General features: G+C 50.6%; 1 long non-coding RNA gene across 1 annotated transcript; it reads left to right on the plus strand.

Moving 5' to 3' along the window:
• Positions 1 to 2,953: 2,953 nt before the first annotated feature.
• Positions 2,954 to 19,692, plus strand: LOC140622272 (uncharacterized). Its single transcript, XR_012022051.1, has 3 exons — positions 2,954 to 3,159; positions 3,422 to 3,594; positions 19,284 to 19,692. It is a non-coding gene; the product is annotated as an uncharacterized lncRNA (long non-coding RNA).
• The last annotated feature ends 1,325 nt before the right edge of the window (positions 19,693 to 21,017 follow it).

Raw genomic sequence — 21,017 nt, forward strand, 5'->3', positions numbered from 1 at the left:
TTGTTTTGTTTTGTTTTTGAGTGGTCTTCTATGCCTTCTAGAAAATGAAAACTCCTCTGCTTTTGCTGTTCTTTTAGAGAGCTGTTCAGCATCAAATGTAGATGTTTCTTTCTGAAACATACCCAAGAACCATTCAGCCATCAGCTCTTTAGCATTCTGGCTCTGTAGAAAAATAACAATGCTATATTAAGTTCCCAGTGCCAAGTAGGTGGCCAAACCATATATATGTGACATTCTTAGTTTTTCAACAAACTAAATATGCCTGAGGCACATTTCCTGAATGCTTCTTCCAATGGCAAAAGCATAAAATTATCAGCCACGCAGCAATTGACATTCCCAGAATGGCAATTTGCATTCCGATGGGGGAAGAGGCTCCCAGGCCCAGGCCCCTTCCCCGCCGCCACGGTGAGAAGTATTCTGGGAAAGTGGTCCCACCTCTGGGACCCCCTTTATAACCTGTGTTCTGGTGGGAGGCTGGGGCTTATCAAGAATCAATGAAAACGGATTTGGAAGGAAAGGGCACCAAGGCTCGATCCAACGTTAAGTCCTCATTGTAACAACTTGTTTTGATTCTCTTGACTTTCTCCACCTCTAATTTTAGAACGGAATGAAATTATTTTTGAATGTGAGCTTATGAATTTCCTGGCCACTTTAAGCCTTTAAATATTTAGCACTTTCTCTGTCAAGAAAGAAGAAACTCTAGTAACATGGAAATTCATAGCTCTGAATAGACACAAGTCAGTGACTTTTTTATATACGCAGGGTGCCAGACTCCAATTTGAAAATCTCCAGCAGCTTATCTTCAGGCAAGTTGAATCCGATCGCTTCCTGACTCATTGTCTCATCAACATGCGAACGTTTTGAAGAGAAACCCTCTTAACCGCTTGCCCGAGGGAGTCGTGGCCGGTCTGCTGTCACCTCTATCCGTCCCGGGACTCAGGGGTGGCCGCCGTGACGTGGACACCGAGGACCAGGCTGGCACTGCGTGGCCCTCGTGGCAGTGGAGCGTGGATAGGACTTCCATTTATGCCTCTTTGTTTGGTGTCTGACCAAGTAAACCTGGAACGTCATCAAACATTATCCAGTCAGATTTTATTGTTTGTCCTTAAGCCAAGAAAACGCAAAATGCCACCTTCTTTGTTGCTCAATTCAGTTTTTTTTTTATTTTTTAATTTTTTTTCAATTCAGTTTTAATCTGATAATCTGCCCCCACCCCAGTCAAACTGATGCCCAAGCCATGCCAGGCTGGGCCACTAGAGATGGAAAGGGCCTTTCTACAAGCTAAGAGGTTAAGAAGAATCCAGAAATGTACTACACAACCTCATGGGGGGAGGGTGGCCGAAGAACACGCAAAACATCTCTAAATGTGTGGAAAAGCTCGGGAGTAAGGGTGTGTGGAGTTGTGACCAATTTCCTAGTGAGGGGACCCGGCTGGGCCAGTCCTGGGCTGCCACTAGCGACTGTGAAATCTCAGGGCGGCACTTTGTAGCTTTGCGGCGATGCCAAGCACACACTGGTTGCCACTTGCCGGGCTGCTTGTCCTACTTACCATCACCCCTGGGGGCTTGCCCTCATTAAAGGCTGACCTTCCTCCGCATGACGGGGTCACCCAGGGCCTCCCCCCCCCGCCCACCCCGCTAGCCCGCATCCAGCCATCTGCTGCGCCCGCGCACAGCCCTCCGTCCCGGGCCCCCCGGGCGTCCGCCCCAAGGCCTGGGGGCCTAACGCGTGACTGGCTTCCACCCACGTGCGCCTGTGTGATCAGCGTGTACTCGGCCTTTCACAACTGGCACGTCTTAGCATTCCTGAAATCCCAGAGAGCATCTCAAAATAGAATAAGAAAGGAGAATTTAGATTAGAAAAACCAGGCCCCAGCCGAGGCTGCCAGCCCTGGGGCCCGAGGGTGTCTTGCCCCCTCCCCGCCAGGACGGCCCCAGTGTCCTACACGGTGTGGCAACGGGGGAGCCACTCTCGGCACGGGGGTGGGGGGCGGGCTTCGTCGGGCCCATTTGAAAGGGAAGCGGGTGTCTAGCAGCTGAGGTTGGAGTCCGCGTCCCCGTGCCCTTCGAGGAGGGAGAAGGACCCCCACCCCGGGGCCCTCAGCGCTCTCGGCGCAATAGCTGACCCACCTTCCTTCCAGCCACCGAATCAGAGGAGAGGTGGACGCGGCAGATTTGCCTTCTCGTCTTGGGTCTGGGGTGTGTTACTGTGAACTGAGCCCCGTGGAGGAATTCTAGGTGGGGCGCATCACAAAAGAAAGTCACCTTTGCTGCTGGGAGGGGAACATGAGACTCTACATCTGCAAGTGGCCAATGTCACCACCGAGTGGCGAGCAGCAGGGGAAGGTCCCAACAAGGGCTATCTGCGGGAACGGCGACCGCCTCTCCCCATCCAGGAGGACTCTGGACGCTGACACATGGTCCCGTGTCTGGCCCTGGGTGAGAAGTGTCCTGGAGATCACACGCCCGTCCCGCACTCTCAGGTTCCCACTGCAAAGCCCTGGCTTCTTCCCCGAACACACGTGGGACATGGCTGGTGCACTGCGTGTGAACGGCGGAGCCCAGAGCCTCCCCGCTCTTCCTCACCTCCTCTGTTTTCTGAGTGGAACCCCCATCTGGTGTAAGACAGGATAGAGGGAGAGAGAGAGAGAGAACTCAGGATGCACATGGAACTCACTGGAACAATCAGACCTTCCTTCTTGGTTGTGGTTTTAGCTGTATTCGTGAAGCCTCCTGCTGGCAGGGAGGGCAGTCCTGGGTCCCCTCCTGGCTGGAAGTCCAGCTTCGGGGTCAGGGTCTCTGGGATGAGCATCTGCGGACCCCCCAGCCCCCCCCCCCGCCCCCGTGCACCTGCTCCCAGGCTTCCTGCCCAGGCGAGGCCTGGAGGCGACAGTGGCCGTGGCTGAGGTGGCCGGGGCGCTTCCTTCTGCTCAGTGTCTGTCCTCAAAGCTGGCGACGCCTCTTTCTTTCCTGGGCAGGAGCTTCCTCTTGCCTCACACACGTTGTCAAGAAGGAACAAGCTCAAACGGACTCATTGGCTCCCTGGGACGGCGAACCCAGCCTTGATTACAGTTTCGAGCTCTCCCGGGAATGTGGCCTTTTAACAATCAGACATCCATCCTTCCCCCGCCCCAGCAGCCCTGATGAGGTCACCTGAATGGTAAGAGCTCTGCATCATGTCCCCTAGGCCCCCCAAAAGATGTCCTGGCCTCAAACAATGCTTTCTCCACTCCTGCTAACAACTTCCGGGCCCCCCAGCCCCCAACCCCCCTCAAGATATAAAAATCTTCACTTCCTACAACTCATTACACCATCGCGCTGCTTGTGGGATGGGACACGGCTGGGTTCGTGAACCCGCTTTGACAAAACCCCATCAGATTTTTCACACGTACTTGGTGGAGTTTTGTCTTTCGCCAACGTAGATGCTGCACACACGGTAAGGGGCGTCCACCGGCACCCCCCTGCCCCCAGATGGGGGACATCTCCCACGGAGGATGCTCTGAAATGCGGTGTGTCCAGCCTCGACCTCGGACTTTACCGGCACCTGAATCTCTGCCCCATCCTCCGGCTTGCAAAATCTCGACCACCCTGGAAGGTGAGAGGGACTTTTGGGTTTTCTAGAGCAGGGCTCAGGCTGGGGTGTCAACGCCCTGCCCTTCCTGGCCGTGCCCTCGCTAGGACACCTCGGAGAGCCGTGGAGGTGGGGGACGCCTGGCGCTCGCTGCCCACGGCACGCCTGGCTTTGGGAGGGCTACCCCCCCGGCCCCCAGATAACTAGAAGTGCTTTTCTTTGTGCTAAAAATGTCAGGCATTGAGTACGCATCAAAATAAGTGGCTCCTGGGCTGTGTGTTAGTGCTCACGGAGCCACAGTGAGGTCTGCGTTGCACGGGGACACCGCTGTCCCTTCACCTCCGCGTGGCACCCAGTCTTGAGAAATGTGGCCGCGCAGGTGCGGCGTGGTCTCCAATCTGAAAGGCTTAGTTGGTCACATCCGGAGACCCCAATTTTCTTAGCGTGACCCAGAGGAAGCGGCAGTCCCATTTCTGGAAGTGGAAGGTGTACAGCCCGGGGCTCAACCAAGGGTGACTCCTCCACAGACGTCATCAGGTGTCAGGTGCTCACTGCTGGTGTTTAGCCTCCTCGCTGAGCGACCTGGAGCTTTGGCGTGATTCTCTGCAGGACGAATTGGCTCCACGCTCTATCGAGACCCACTGCTGTGAGCTCGATGCCCTTCTGCCATCCGCAGAGGGAGCAGTTTTCCTCTGCAGCAGATGGCCGGCAGTTCTAGAAAGAGGAGAAGGAGGCCGGGGGTTCTGTGCATCTGCAGGGAAGCAAGGGCGCCGCTGGCGTGCCAGGAGCCTTCCCTCACTCGCTCTGTCCTCCACGGAGGCCACGCGTGCCTCCACGGCTAGTGCTTTTTCCATCCGGCACGGACAGGGAGTCTCCTCCAGCATGTACGTGGTCAGTGGGTGTTTGCAAAGAACACAAAGCAATGGATGATTTTCTTCTTTGTTTCCTGTGGATGGGGGAGGGTGGGGGTGAGGGGTAAGCCAGTGGTCAGAGCCGGTCCCTCGCTGGTCCAGGTGCCGGGCTTGCCGCCCACCGTGGGTTAACCACGTGACCCCTTTGCATCTTGCCAAGCCCACTTGCCCAGTTGCCATCACTCCCACCTCCCAGGAGCGGCAGGTGCAGAGAGGGAATGTAGGTCACTGAGCACGGGCGTCCTCCCTAACGCCACCGGCGGCCTCCCAGCCTCCCCCACTGTCCTCCCCAACTCACCACCTCACCTGAACCGCCTGATAAGCATGGACTGTGGGCAGCGCAGAGCCAGCTGCAGCCCCACTTTGCGTTTCTAACAGCGGTGGTGGTAATTCCCGCCCCCCGTACCTGCCGGTAGCTCATCTGCTTATGCTTAGGTCTATACCTGAAGATCGTGCGGCCTTTCGGACATGGTTTGTGTATTCAGATCTCTTGGTGCCTCCCGTGTTCCTCACCAGTGCACACCTTGCACGCCTGCCCCACGCGGTTTAAATTTCTGGAGATCCTGAGTGAGCCGGGGGCATCCAGCTGTCTTCCTCTCCTGTGGTGTTCCTGATGAGTGTGTGGGGGGCATGAGGTCGGGAAGGTGGAATGATATGGTTTTTTTTTTTTTTTTTTAATGATATGTTTTTGAGTGTTGTGAGGATAAGTTATTTCTAGGCTGAGAGCTAGCGGGAGGGGTGTTGGCGTGAACCTTAATTCGGAGGGATGAGTAGCACTGCGGGCCAAGGAAAGGATCCGAAAACCAGCCTTGTCTACTGGTGCCAGAAATGCACCCCATCCCTCTTCCCCCTCTCCCTCCACCCCATTAAAACTGGTCTAAGGAAAGGACGAAGGCTCAAGGTCACCGGTGCATCTGCGAAGTCCTGGGGAGAACTTCTCCCGTGGGGTTGGCCTCACCGGTGAGAGGGATGATGGAAATGACCATAATTCGCTTGTGGGCCATGGGGCTGCTCTCTCCTGTCCTCTGGGCTCTGAGGTGGGAGACGCACAGTGTGAGATGCTGTGACACCACTTGCGGCCCCAGTGACTGATGGGGAGATGCACAGGTTCTAGGGCAGCCTGGCACTTGCGTGTGCAAGGGGAGCTCGTCCTCATGGAGTCTGGGTTCTTCTGAAGGCCAGCGGGACCCCGTTCTTAACTTCATTACAGCCAGTCATATGGTGTCCCTAGTATAACCTGAGGCAGGGATCACGGGGACCCTCACTGCCACCCTCGCTGGTGTCCCCTCACTGCTGACCACCTCTTCCTTGGTGTCCTCCAGGCATCATCCCCTGGCTTTCCCTTTGGTGTTGTTTGTTCCTCCTTGGCTTCTTCCCCACTTCCTTTCTGCAGGTGCTGTTCTCACACCCTCTGATTCTGACTTTGCTCATAAGGGGACCCTGACATGATGATTGGTCAGGTACTCACATGAGGAACGACTCCAGAAGCACCCCGTGGTGTGAGGGGTGGGAGACAGCGAGGTGCTGAGACAGGGCCATGCTCCCCCAGCCACACTGCGGGCATGTGAAGCCCGCTGCCCTCGGAGCCCTGACCCTAGCGGAGGACAGCAACTCGGGGGTGTCCTTCCTGAGGACAGAGGGAGCTGGGATTAGCAACCTGCCAGGCTCAGCCATGGGGCGCACCCTCAGGCACAGGGATGACAGCAGGACCACAGTGGCTCAGACGTCCAGGTCATCCTACAGCCCAGGGCTTGACACCGTCTGCTTACCGTGAAGTTTTGTGCTGCCTGCAGGTATCAACCTCTTCAAAATAAAGTGAACGCAGTAACAGCAGTAATAGCAAGAGAGCTCAGGAATCATGAGATGCTGGGAAGTCCTGGGGCCGGCCCCTCGAGACTGCCATCGTCCAGCCACTGGGGCGCCCACTGTCCCTGCACGGCTCACAGGGACTTGTCTGCTCATCAGACTTGTGTCTTTCCTTCTCTGTCCGCTTCCCTGGAAGACTCTGCTTCTTCTCACTGTCGCTCCAGGACCTAGAAGCATCCTTGATAGTCAATAGATATGTTTTCAGTGCCCCAGTAAATCACTCATCGCACGTGATGTGAAAAATAAGCTTTCCGTGGAGCTGAAGACTTAATGAGGAAAAATAGGTGTGTTCCTGGAGATTGTAGTGGGGATATGTGATCACTTTGGACCAGATAATTGACTGCAAAAACAAAAACGTTTATGAGCCTTGTGACTGGCCTAGTGGCTGGAGCTCCCATAATACACACCATGGGGGGCTGGCCTCAGAGCCCTAGGCTTGGAAGCAGCCAAGGCTGGTGTTCACATTCTGCTGTTACCACTTTGAAATTCTTAATGATTTTTGAGCAACAGGCCCCACATTCCCATTTTGCTCCTGGCCTTGCCCGTGAGACGGCTGATCCTCAGAGTGATGCAGGATAACATTCCTGAATACAGACCCAAACCAGCATTTTGTCTCTTTATGCATCTTTTCTGGAGGGTCAGCCACAGGGTCTGGGTGAGGGGCCTGAGCGTTGTCAGGATGTTTTCTGGGGGCCAGGTCATGGTGCTAATTCACACACGTGGCTATGGGGCCACCTTAGGTCTACTTTGCCGTCCCACCATCAAACCACCAAATATTCAAGGTGAACGCTTCTGCCGTCCTGGATCCTGGCAATCTGGGTGCCAGCATGGCAGTCAGGGTGTCAGAACTGCAGCCACTCTTTCGAGGCAGCTGCTGTAGGTTCATGAGGTGAGAGGCAGAGCTGTGCCTGGTTATGTTGGGATGAGCTTTCCTGAGGAGAGTTCTCTGCAGTGTCTTTAACACCCCAGGTTCACAAGATCTGCAGCAGAGCTGTGCAAATGCAGTCTCTCTGGCCTCCCTCCCAGAAACTCAGATGTGGGCCTGGTGGGTTCAGGAGTTTGTTTTTAACAAGCTCCTTGAGTTTGGTAAGGACAAAGCTGTGAAGAACATTCGGCCACAAGCTTTCTCTCTGACACTTCATTATGAAAAATGTCAAACATATGGAAAAGTTGAAAGAACTCTGTGGGGACCACTGATATCCTTACCACCCAGATTATGCAGTTAACATGTTGCTACATCTGCTTTATGACATGTCAGTCCATCCATCCATCCATCCATCCATCCATCCATCCCTTTATCCATCTACCATTACTCCATCCACCCATCCTTCCATCTCTCTATTCATCCCCATTCATCCATCCATCCATCTCTCTATCCATCTACCATTACTCCATCCATCCACCATCCATCTATCCATCCATCTATCCATCCATCTTACAGATTTCAGTATACTATACTCACAAATACTTCCTGCTCAGATCTCTGATTTTCCATGAATTAGCAAAATGTGTGTAGGCAGCAGATATTTGTGAGTGCATAAGACACAACATCAGGCTCATAGACTAAGCCTTTACCCCACCCTGTTGCATCCCCCTGAGGAGTGACTTGTCTGTCTGCCTCTTTGGGCTGCTGTCATCCATCTCTGATACAGGTTTCTTTGCGGTAGGTAAATATTCCCTTACCACAAATAACTCCAATTCAGATATAAGTAAATAGGGAAAGAGGTAAACACCAAAACTGCATACATACTGTAAAATTAACCTCACTGTTTTTGAGAGTGCTTTGCTTCATTCTCTGTGCTGCTCTTACTCCTGGTCTTCTAGGCACAGTTACTCCGAGATGCAACATCCTCCGTCTGCTCTGTGCTTGGGCAGTGTGCACACACCCCTTGACTAGCTCTGGTGTGATTTCAGAGCTGTTGCATCTACAGAGGGCTGCATCAGCTGTCCAGTCTGTCTGGAGGTCCCGAGCTCTGTGCCCAGTGACATTTCAGAACTGTGAGGAAGAATGTAGGTCTCCTGAGAATTTGAGGGCAACATGAGGCTTGACAGTCCAGTGTTTGGAGCCAATCCATTCGTACTCGCTCCGAAAGCTCACCTCCGAAGGTGGCATACTTTAATTGAGCTAAGAGAGCTCATTACCAGAAAGGTTTGCAGAAGGACTGCCCAAGGGCAGGTGAGATGCAGCCTCGCTGGAAGGAGAAGCAGGGGCATCTTAACAATACTCCAAACACAACATGAGCAGGGGCCCCTGCATTTTTCTGGGTGATCTTGTGGTCCTGTCAGCAGAGGAGGGGTGCTGCTTGTTCCTGACCTACTGCCCTGTCCACAGCCCTGCTCTGTGCTCACCCCGTGTCACCTGCGAGCTGGGACAAGTGTGCACTGCCTCTGCTTCAAATGCCAGCAGCCGTTTCCAAGCATGGAAGCCCATCGATCTGCTAGCACACAAACCTGAGAGCTGGCTCTGTCCTGACAGTCAAGGGAAGACACAACTCACCATAAAAGTTCCTATTTGATAAATGACATTCTAAAAAGCAGCTCTCAAGCCCTGTATTTGAGCTACCAAGAGCTGTAGACCCATACACGCTCACATACCCACATCTGTTCGGGTCATTGGATACTGAAGAGTTGCACATTTATTAAGGTTCCAGGTAGCATTACATCGCCTTTAAAAATTAAGCATTTTAAGAACAAATATTTATAAGCCATATTATACCTTTTCTTTCCTTCTTAAAAAGAGTTTTCTGGAGTGCCTGGGTGGCTCAGTTGGTTATTCAGCTCTTGATTTTGGCTCAGGTCATGATCTCAGGGGCCTGAGATCGAGCTCTGTGTCCAGCTCTATGCTCAGTGTAGAGTCTGCTCGTCCCTCTCCCTCTGCCCCTTCTCCTACTCTCTCTCTCTCAAATAAATAATAAAATCTTAAGAGAAAAAATAGTTTTTAAAAACAACTTGACCTTTTCCTAATGACTTCAATCACTTCCCAGGAGAGGTGCCAGGTGAACTCCAAGCCCTGTGGCTCAGGGGCCATGGGAAAGTCACAGAGATGCCTTAACTGAGGATTCATAAAGGCAGGCTCTGCTCTCTCCCACCCTCTCCTCCCCACCCACCTCCACCCCAACAACTCAAAAACAGAGCAATCAGGGAAACTCAGAGTCCCGTGGACAGCATGGGCAGCAAAGCCAGGTGACAAGGTATCCCTACAACCCCCCCCCAACCTCAAACAAGTGGGCAGTGATGAACTACTGACAACTAGAGTCCATGGCATTGACATCTGTGTGGGTGGATAAGGACAGAAGGACAGATGTAAGGATCTGCGACGGGAGAATCCCAGGTGACTAGCAGGTGTGTGTGGGACACGGCGGCCAGTCCACGTCACCCACTTGAGTGTACGCCGCCCCCCCCCCACCCCAAGGCCTCTGGGTGAGCACGCGAGCCCGACCTCCAGGGCGGCAGGGCTGCTCACGGCATATGGACTTTCCTTTCTGGGTGATGAAAATATTCTGAAATCAGATGATGGTGATGGTTGCTCAACATGGTAAATAGACGCAAAGCCCCTGAATTGTACACTTTACAATAATTAGCACTGGGGTGCCTGGGGGGCTCAGGGGGTTAAGGATCCAGTTCTTGATTTCAGTTCAGGCCATGATCTCAGGATCGTGAGGTGGAGCCTCAGGTCTGGCTCTGCACTTGGCGGGGAGTCTGCTTGGGATTCTCTCTCTCCCTCTACCTCTGCCCATCTCCTGCTTGCAATCTCTCTCTTAAAATGGTGAATTTTATATTATGCATACTTTTTCTCAAGTAACCAAAAAAAAAAAAAAAAAAAAAAGAAAGAAAAACCCAACAGGCTGGTCAGGATCTCCCCTCTGGCCTGGGGACCCAGGAGGTCAGGACGGCAGGAAGAGGGGCAGGGGGCAAGCAGGTGCAGACAGGCTGAGCATCTGCCCCAGAGCGCCAGCCGGGGCCATAGGCCATTACACCACAGGACCCAGGAGGTGGCCATGAGCTGGGGACAGGGGTCCCGGTCCCAGAGGGCTTGCAGACACAGCAGGGCATGACGGATGGGATCCCAGGTGTCAGCAAATACTCATTGCTTTTGGTCCACGTACAGATGGATGGATGAAAGCAGACAGGGATGCAGGTCCCCGGGAAGCCAGGAACCCGGAAAGCAGGGCCCCCCCAAAGGAGTGAGCACCCCGGTCCCAGCCAGCCATCCTACACACCATCTTCCAGCGCAGCAGGGCTCAGTGCAGGCCAGGGGCCGGGACATCTCGTGGTGCCAGGAAACAAGGGCCCGGAAGGTGATGGGGACACGTGCAGGAGCCAGAGGGGCCAGGCTGTAGGGAGCAGGGAGGACAAATCACAGAAATCAAAGAGCGCACAACAGCAGATGCAGCAGCCTGAGCGTGAACGGTTATTGCCTCAGAGAGTTTGTGGGCCGGGCCCCCAGGTGTGGTTTAGGGGGTCCCCAGGCTCAGGGTCAGCCAGCTTTGGGGGGGACCTGCTTCCAAGTTGGTGTGGTGGTGCCTGGAAGGTCCTCACCGGCATTGCCTGGGGGCGTCCGTCCCTGCCACGTGGGTCTGTCTGTGACCCCTCGTGGCCCAGGTCTGGCCTCCCAGGGTGGGGGGGCAAGCAGAGAAGAACGAGGGGTATGCCCCGAGGGGCAGTCGGGGTTACCCTAAGACCTGATGTCACCACCTTTGTTCTTGATGCCTCTGCCCAAGACAGCCTCCCTGTCACCACTGTCACCTGCCGCCTTCAATTTACCAGGTCAGCTCAGAGGTCACCCGCTCCCATCTTTCCTCTAAAGTAACCTCCCCACTTTGTGTCTCAGCCGCCTGTTTGTCTCACTCATAACATGTCTACTCTTTTCAATTATTATGTTTATGAGAATGTAGTAAAGACAATGTATGTAATTAGTAAGGACTAGTAGAATGAGAACTATGATATAGTCATATATGATAAAACTAATATAATATTACTAAGGACTCTAATATAGTCTCATATAAAATATAGGACTATAATACAATCACATATAATATATAATTAATAAGGACTATAATATAGTCATGGATAATGTATAAGAACTATAATATATATAATGGATAATGTAATATGATAAGGACTATAATGCAGTCAAATATAATATAATGTAACATAATGAGGACTATAATATAGTCATATATAATAAAATTAATATAGTATAATATTAGTAAGGACTATTATAGTCATATGTAGTCATATGTAATATATAATATATAGTCATATATAATATATAATATAATAAGGACTGGAATATAGTCATATATAACATAATATATAATAAGGACTATAATATAGTCATATATAATATATAATGTAATATAAGGACTATAAAGTCAAATATAATATAACATAATGACTATAATATAGTCACATATAATGAAATTAATATAGTATGATATTGGTAAGGACTCATAGTCATATATAATATAATAAGAACTGTAATATAGTCATATGTAATATATAATATAGACTATAAGGTAGTCGTATATAATAATAGATTATCTACAATATGGTCCTGTATAATGTTAACATATGACAGTGCAGATATAAAATGGTCATGTGTAATGGGATGTGATATAACAAAGACCAGATGGCAAGGACCATGTCCTTATATGTACAGCCCTGTCCTAAGTACCTAGCGTGGTGCTAGGCACAGAGTATGATCTCAGTGACTCTTTGAATGAACGAATATTTTGAATTTTAAATGGTCCTTGTGCACAGTTTCTTCTGACCATCCTAGGTAGCCTAAGGGGTGGTGGGGCCATTGGAACCAACTTGGAACCCAGAGGTGTCCTTGCACACCTGGGTCAGCCTGAGGCATGGGGGCTGTGTGTAGTTCTAATGCCCCCAGAGTAAGTCCAGAAGTAGCCAACGTGCAAGATTGCCTAGACCACTGGGGCACAGAGGGGAAAAAACATGCTTTTTGAGGACTCTTCCCAAATAAGATGTTTCCCCTGATTTGTTACTTTTTGTTAGCACCTGTGGCCAGAGAAGACAAGTGTGTTTGACTTCATCTGAATTCATGGTCACATTTACTCCAGGAGAAAGCAGGCTCTGATCACCAACCAAAGGCCACATGTTCAGTCCAGACCCGGACTCTAGACCCGAGCCACTCACTGAGATCTTCTGGGAACTATGGAAACTTCCAGCAGTAGTCCCATGCCCTAAGATCATGCTGTGATCTGCTTGGGGTTGCAGGTGGCTCAGGGGGTAGTAATGTGCATCCAGAGCCACAGAAATGCCCTGGACCCCAGACATCAGTGGCCTCATCCCGGTGGAATGGCCCTGGGGATTGTGCAGCTGTTCACAGTCCCTTAGGCCGCCCTCTGTGCCACAGTGCAAGTCACTGTTTCATATAATTTGCACGCACGCAGTCTGTTTCTATCCAAGGTTAATCTTTTTTAATGAGCTAAGCTGCTATATCGTAGGAGACAAATGGTGACACTTAAGTGGGTCGCTGGCAAGAACTGAAACAAGGACATGATTTTCCCCTGGAGAGCTTTCAGCCAAGCTGTTCCAGCAGCAGGAGCAGAAACAACACGAGACGTGGAGACTGGCAGGTGAGTGCTTGCCGTCCACTCCACGGCCCTCTGCAGGAAGGGTTTCCCTGACTCCGAGTCGACCGGCCGACTTCAGGATGACCTAGAGACGGAGAGGCAAGGACAGTCTGCACAGCAGACCGCTCAGGTTCGCGGTACACGGGTGACCCTGTCATCTGGGTAAAGTAACCCCGGGGTGCAGTGCGTGGCCACGGGGCCAAACCTAGACTTAAGACATTCCTGCTTCACTGCCCATCCCTTCCCGGCACCCTTCCTCCACTGCGACTGGGCCACCACCAACAGCGCCCGCATAGCCACTCGGAGTGATCAAAAGAGAACCCGCAAAGGTTCTGCTAAACCCAGAACAGGTGTACAACCCACACTCAGAACTGCTAGAAGCCAAAGAATATCCCCGACCCGTGCATCTCCATGAAAGTCGGAGGTAAGAAAACGTGTGTATAAGAAACACCTGAAGGCAGGTGTGATGGTACCAAGGCTGCCAAAGGGTCAGTAGCAAGGAAACAGCAAACAAACAAGGACTGAGAAAATGTCGCACCAGGGCCCTGCCAACCAGCAGCTGGAGGTGGACCCTGTGCGAGCCACCGGGCTCGGAAGCTGGGTCCCGAGAACTGGCGGCGGGCACCGAGTCTGCTTAAATATAGAAGCACAGGCAGCGTGTGTGTGTGTGTGTGTGTGTGTGTGGAAATTCCAGATAGGGAGCAGGATGCAAATGCTCCAGCATGACAATTTAGAGATAATTATATAATTAGCAAGAATTTAGAGATGCAGAGAGAGCAAGAAAAAGGAAACGGGTATAATTATGCTGCTTCTCTTGCCTTTCCCAGCATGAGGACAACAGATAAAGCTTCAAAGTTATAATTCAGCATATACTGATTTAAGTATATTATATCAGGTTTTAAAGATAATTGTGAAAGGTCTAAAAGCGTTGCCAGTTATCAGAAACCCCGGAACATTGCCAAGACTGTGCTGGCACAGGGGTCTGATGCTGTTAGCAGAGCACCGGTGCTGGCCATCTCTTTGGGGGGAAATGTTTTCAATAAACACGCCACCTTTGGAATTTATCCAACGGATTTGCTTACATGGTCTTGGGGGGGCGGGGCAAGTCGTCGTGGCAGGTGGACACCCTGCGTGCACACACCAGGGGCCTCTGCGGGCTGTGTCTGTGCCGCCGATGGCTGAGCGCGTTTCTGTCCCTGTAATCTGCTCAGCACAGGGAGGCCACTTGCCCATGTCTACCATTTTCTCAAGATGCGACCTTGAGAAGTCATTGACTTTGTCTTCCTCTTAGTTTTTATATTGATAAACCGAGGATCAACACTAGCTTCTGTTCAAGACTGTCCCAGTTACCCAGAAACAGAGTGTGGAGCCGCTCGTTGTTACGCTCCTGGATTGGGAGGGCTGGGGACTCAGACAAGGCGCGGGCGGGGGGGTGGGGGTTGTCTCTGTTCCACCGTGCCTGGAACCTTAACTGAAGGACCCTGAGCCTGGGGCCTGGGGGTCCCCCCAAAGCCTCACTCCTCCATGCATCTTGTGATTGATGCCGGCTGTTGGCTGGGGGCTCGGAGCTGGTCCCTCTGTTGTCCCCCCATGTTGGCCAGCTGGGGTCCCCCATGCAGCCAGGGGGACCAGGGGTGGAGGGCAAGTATCCATGAGAGTCAGAGCCTGACCCACAGCCTGCAGTCACACAGTGTCACTGGCACTACATTCTGCTGGCAGGGACAGATGTGCCCAGGGTGAGGAGGAGTGTGCTGGCGCGGCCGAGTCAGGGTGCCTCAGAAGACAACTTGAACCACAGACGGTCAGCGCCTCCCAGCCTGCAGTCTGGAGGTTTAGACACAGGCCGTGAGCAGGGCTGGCTGCTTCTGAGGCTCATCGGTCAGCACGTGGGTGGCATCTGCACCCCGTGTTTGCACGTGGTTTTTTCTCTACGTGTTATCTGTGTCCCAATTTCCTTTCTTCATAAGGACACCAGTCATCTTGGATTGGGGCTCATCCTAACAGCCCCGTTTAAACAAGACCCAGTCTCTAAACACAGTCACGTTCCGAGGTCCTGGGAGTTAGGGCTTCAACAGAGGAATTTGGGAGGGACACAGCCCACCCCAGAAGAGAGTCTAGGACACACCTCTCTAGAGGAAGCTGTCGTCACGCCGTAGGAAGAGCTGGTGGGGTGGGTCACCTCTTTGGAAGATATGATCTGCCACCATGACTTCCAGAGCCATCCTGATACAATCTAACTGGTGGGCAATGGTGATTAATAATGACACCTGGTGTAATTTTTAGGGTGGCAGCTCACTGGACCCAAGCAATAGGCCCTCTGGTTGACGGGCCCACACATGGCCACGTCATCTCTGGTGGGATGCCCTGAGGCACCTGCTGTGTGCAGGTGCCTGCCACCTAGACTCCAAGCTTGGTGGTGGTGGTGGGGGGGGGTCCCATCTCCCCTAACCTGGGGCTCAGCTCTAAGCTTTGGAAAAGCACTCCTGAACGTGAACTCTTGGATGTAGTGGCTCGGGCTGCCAGCAAGCCCCCTGCACGCCCCTGCTCCCAGGCAGCACGTACCTGCTAATGCCCAGCCTCCCGCACCTGCATCTCCTGTACACACCTGGGCGGCCTCCACATTCCACCCTGGCACCCACCTCCCATCCTGACTGGGATTAGGTCCAGTTATCCTGGGGAAGTAATACTTCCCTTCCTGGTCCTTCTCATTTCCTTGTCTCGCCCTTCCCCCACCCCAGCTCTGGGAACAACATTCTCCTGAATGTTATACAAGGGTGGCTTCTGGGGGAACCCATGCTAAATCTGTTACAGAAACATAGCCAAGAGTGAACACTCTGAGGTCCAGGTCCAGGTGTTCATGTTGTGAATGGCTGACTCCCCAAATGTCTTATCAGATAGAGGGCTGGTATCCCAAATCTATAAAGAACTTAACAAACTCAGCACCCAAAGAACAAATAATCCAATCAAGAAATGGACAGAAGACATGAACAGACATTTCTCCAAAGAAGACCCACACATGGCCAACAAGCACATGAGGAAAAGCTCTACATCACTTGGCATCAGGCAAATACAAATAAAAACCACAATGAGATACCACCTGACACCAGTGAGAATGGGGAAAATTAATAAGACGGGAAACAACAAATGTTGGAGAGGATGTGGAAAAAGGAACCCTCTTGCACTGTTGGTGGGAATGTGAAATGGTGCAGTCACTGTGAAGAACAGAATGGAGGCTCCTCAAGAAGTTAAATATAGAGCTTCCCTATGACCCAGCAATTGGGTATTTATCCAAAGGATACACATACAGTGGGGCACCTGCACCCCAATGTTTATAGCAGCAATGTCCACAATAGCCCACATATGGAAAGAATCCAGATGTGCATTGAGAGATGAATGGCTAAAGAAGAGGTGGGATATATATATATATGACATATATATGTGGGGATATATATATATCCATATATATGGGATATATATATAGATATATATGAATATTACTCAGCCATCAGAAAGAATGAAATATTTTTTAAAAAGATTATTTATTTATTTATTTGAGAGAGAGCAGAGTGAGCAAGCAGGAGAGAAAGCATGAGCAGGCGTGAGGGGCAGAGGGAGAGGGGGAAGCAGACTCCCCACTGAGCAGGGAGCCCCACGTGGGGCTCGATCCCAGGACCCTGAGATCATGACCTGAGCTGAAGGCAGACACCTAACTGACCCAGGCACCCCGAAAAGAATGCAATCTTGCCATTTGCAACAACGTGGATGAAACCAAAGGATATTATGTTGAGTGAAATAAGTCAATCAGACAAAGACAAATATCATATGAGTTCACTCATGTGGAATTTAAGAAACAAAACAGAGGATCATAGGGGAAGGGAGGGAAAAATAAAAAGAGATGAAATCAGAGAGGGAGGCAAACCATAAGAGACTCTTAATCATAGGAAACAAACTGAGGGTTGCTGGAGGGGAGGAGGTGGGGGGGATGGGGTAACGGGTGACAGGCGTGGAGGAGGGCACTTGTGATGAGCTCTGGGTGTTACATGCGACTGATGAATCACTGAATTCTACCCCTGAAACCAACAATAGTAATACCAAAAATAAAATAAATAAAGGTTCCATTTTGACAGTAAATAAATATATAAAAATAAAGTGTCAGGGAAGAGAAATGAGGCCACCGAGGCAGGTTGAGGAAGGCCCGGCCGTCGAGCCCGGTGCTTGCTTTAAGTAGATGAAGAATTTTGAAGCGTGGAGCCGGGTCAGGCTTTGCAGGCTGAAGTGTTTGACAGAAGGCTTTTAAAAGTGATTAAAATAACGTTGCAGAATCCCGCCGGGAGGAGGGAGAAATCGCCTCTGTTAGGTTCTGGACACGGGAACGAAAATGCACTTATTTACGCCGCTCGGCCGGAGAGCCCAGCCTCCTCCTAAGGAACCTGTAAATCTGTGCCACGGTCAGCGGGCGGACGCGGATGATTAAACATTTCATCAGAGGCCCGGTTCTGTGTTGTGAGTTCATCGCCACTACAGGAAGAGATCTGTAACGGATCTTTAAATAGCAAACCTGCGGCTAAATTTCACTTCATCCATCAAAAGCTGCTGCTATGCGATGACCTAATTTTAGCTGCTTATCAATTCCCCAGCGCTTGTTGGTTGATGTAACTTTGATCCTCTGATGTTAGATGACTTTTGTGCTGAATATAGCCAGAATTTAATATGAATCATTTGGACGGCTGCCCAGCTGAGCTCAAGTGTACGAGGGATGGGGAGGAGGGTGGGAGAGAGAGAGACAGAGAGAGAGACAGAGAGAGAGAGGAGGATGCAGGCCACCGAGGTGGGTGACCATACGGCTCCGAGTTTCCTCAATCTGGGGACAATCTGCTTCCCGTCACGTGCATTTCCAGCCCGGTGTTTGGACTCTCATTTTATTTCCCCTCCAAATCGAGGAGACTCTGCCCGAGGCAGGCACACATGGGAGGCGAGGGGACCCTGCTCCTGCCCAGGTCTAAGGAGACTGTCAATAATTGCAAGACAGTTTTAAATGAATGTTTTCTAAGCAAATCACTGCCTTTTCAAAGAGCTTTTATTTCTGCTTTTGGGAGGGCAGCTGAGCCGCCCGACGGAGCAGAGGGCATTTTCCATAGCCCTCCTCCTTTTCCATTTTCTGGATTGGGGGAATACTGTGTGTTCCCCTTTCCTGCTGCCTGGGGCCTCTTGCCGTCCTGCTACCTCTTTAGGGCCCTCTGCACCCCACACGCCACTGTCGGGTGTGTGTGGGAGCCTCAACATGCATATTTACCTGTCCTAGTGGGTGTCATTTCTTGCCACACAACAGAGTCATGAATTTTCTTTTTTAAAAAAAATATTTTATTTATTTATTCATGAGAGACACACAGAGAGAGGTAGAGACACAGGCAGGGGGAGAAGCAGGCTCCCTGCAGGGAACCCGATGTGGGACTCGATCCTGGGACCCTGGGATCACGACCCGAGCCAAAGACAGACGCTCAACTGCTGAGCCACCCAGGCACCCCAAATTTTCTGAAGGTTGTGGGTGAAGCTGAGAGGTGGGGGGACCGCGGACACTGGCTGGGATGCACCCTCCGCCGTGGGTGTGGGCCCCTGGCATCATGCCCGGGCCACCTCCTTACCTGTGGTGGGAGGGCCTCTCTCATTTCTGTTAACTTCCTTGCTCAGCGTTGAACCAGCTCTGGCTCATAGCCTCCTCCACCCTCTGGATTCTGGGCAGCTCCCGGCGCCTCCAGCACAGCCGTCCTCCAGGCAGTCACGGCTGCTGTGTGAGACCCACACATCCCTCCATCCTGTGCTCCTCTGCCGGGACCAGACAGGAATCGGTGGAGGAAAACCCGGTGTGCAGACCCCACGGTGCCCCAGACCCCCCTGAATAGAGAGCCCAGGCCAATAATGAAGACATCCATCTAGAATCCAGCAGTAGAAATGATTTCTGGCTTCCAGAAACTTCCTAAAGTTTTAAGGGTGAAATTATAAAAAAAAACAAAAACAAAACAAAACAAAAAACCAACCTTGCTGATACTTAAAAACAATCTTTGTAACTAGTAAGTAGCAATTATTTACACAATCCCATAATCATCAAAAATTTTTTTCCTCCTGTTACATAATGTGCATTGAGAGTCAGTAGAGTACTTGCCTTTATGTACAAACATGATTTTGAAATTCTCTCAAATGTATTAATTTCTCTGGGTGTTTGGCTCCATTTTTGAAGGTTACAGGTTTTGTCTCGAGGTAATTGTAGATTCACATGCAGTTGTAACAAGTAACAAGTAACACGGAAACATCCTGCAAATCCTTTATCATTTTCCTCTAGTGGGAACGTCTAGCAAAACTATGGTACAGTGTCACAGCTGGGACACGGACATGGATGCTGGCAAGACACAAGTCGCTTTCACCACCACCCGGATCCCTCAGGATGGCTCACTTCCCTTTGCTACCCACGCCCCCAAACCCTGGCATGCCGTCATCGGTTCTCCATTTGCGTAATTTTCTCATATCCGTGGAATCATACATTCTGTAACCTTTAGAAATTGGCTTTTTTTTCCCTTTTTTGACTCAGCATAACTTCCCAGTGATCTATCCACATTCCTGTATTGGGCCAATACTCTGCTCCGTGTTATTACTGAGTGGGATGGAGAGGTGTGGGTGGACCTCAGTTTGCTTAAAACACTCACCCTTGATGAACATTTTGGTTGTTTCCAGTTCCTGATTATTGCAAATAAAGCCCCTGTGAATATTCAAGCACAGGCTTTCGCATGGACATACGCTCTCATTCCTCTGGAATAAATGCTCCTGAGTAGAATTGCTGGGTCATGTGTTCATTGCCTGTTAGTTTTATAAGGAAGTGCCAAACTGTCTTTTAGGGTAGCTGTACCATTTTGCAATCACCCTCCCCAGCTGAGCATGAGGGGTCCAGGCCTTCTGACCCATCTGAGCATCTGGGGTTGTCACTGTTCTCTATTACAGGCAACGGGTGCATGGGGATCATGGCTTAATGTCGTTTCCCTGATGGATGACAACGTGGAATGTGTTTCCAGTGTGTGTCTGCCATCTGTACATCTTCTTTGGTGAGATGTATCATGTATTTTGCCCATTTTCCTTTTTCTTTCTTTTTTTGTGCCAATTTTCTAATTGGTGTTTTTTCTTTACTGTTGAGTTTTGAGACTTCTTCATATATTCTAGGTACAAGTTCCTTGTCCGATGCACGTATGGTTTGCAATTCATTTTTCTTAGTCGCTAATTTGTGTGTTTATCCTCCGTACCTTAGAAAGTTAATAAAAGGTTTATAATTTTGATGAAGTCCCCTTTACCAGCTTTCTCCTTTTGTGGATTGTGCCTCTGGTGTTGGGCCTACGAGCTCTTTGACTAGCATGAGATTCTAAAATTCCTGTTTTTCCTAAGTTTTATACTTTTTTTTTTTATAGCTGTGCCCATGATCCATCTTGAATTAGTATTTGTGGGTGAGGTGTAAGGTAATGTGTCATCTTCGAAGTGAGAATACAAACTGTCTCTATAACATTTTTATGCGCAAAATCTAATTCCTACTAGTGACAGCCACGCGGCTGTGCACACATGCCATCGGTGACTTTACATTGCTTGCATTGCCACTGAGTGTAGTTCTCTTCTTTGATGTCAGAGGTCGTCTCCTTTTTCTTTTTTTTTTTTTAAGATTTTATTTATTTATTTTAGAGGGGGAGAGGAACAGAGGGAGAGAGAGAATCTCAAGCAGACTCCACGCTTAGCACACAGCCTGACACAGGGCTCGATCTCATGACCCTGAGATTATGTCCTGAGCCAAAACCAAGAGTCAGACGTTCAACTGACTGAGCCACCCAGGAACCCCAGGTTGTCTCCTTCTTCTGAATTGTACCATACCTGTCACTTCTGCAGACCAAATGGAAATGTTAGCTTTATGGTTGACAGGCCCAGAGCCAGCTCCAGTTGCCCCCTCTGGATTTGCATTCTTATTATCATATGATTTTTCTGTTAGCCTATATTTTGAATCGTTTATCACTGATCCGTTCATATGGATTTATCCCCTGTTAAT

This window comes from Canis lupus, chromosome 1 (assembly GCF_048164855.1).
Source record: "Canis lupus baileyi chromosome 1, mCanLup2.hap1, whole genome shotgun sequence".
Classification (NCBI taxonomy): domain Eukaryota; kingdom Metazoa; phylum Chordata; class Mammalia; order Carnivora; family Canidae; genus Canis; species Canis lupus.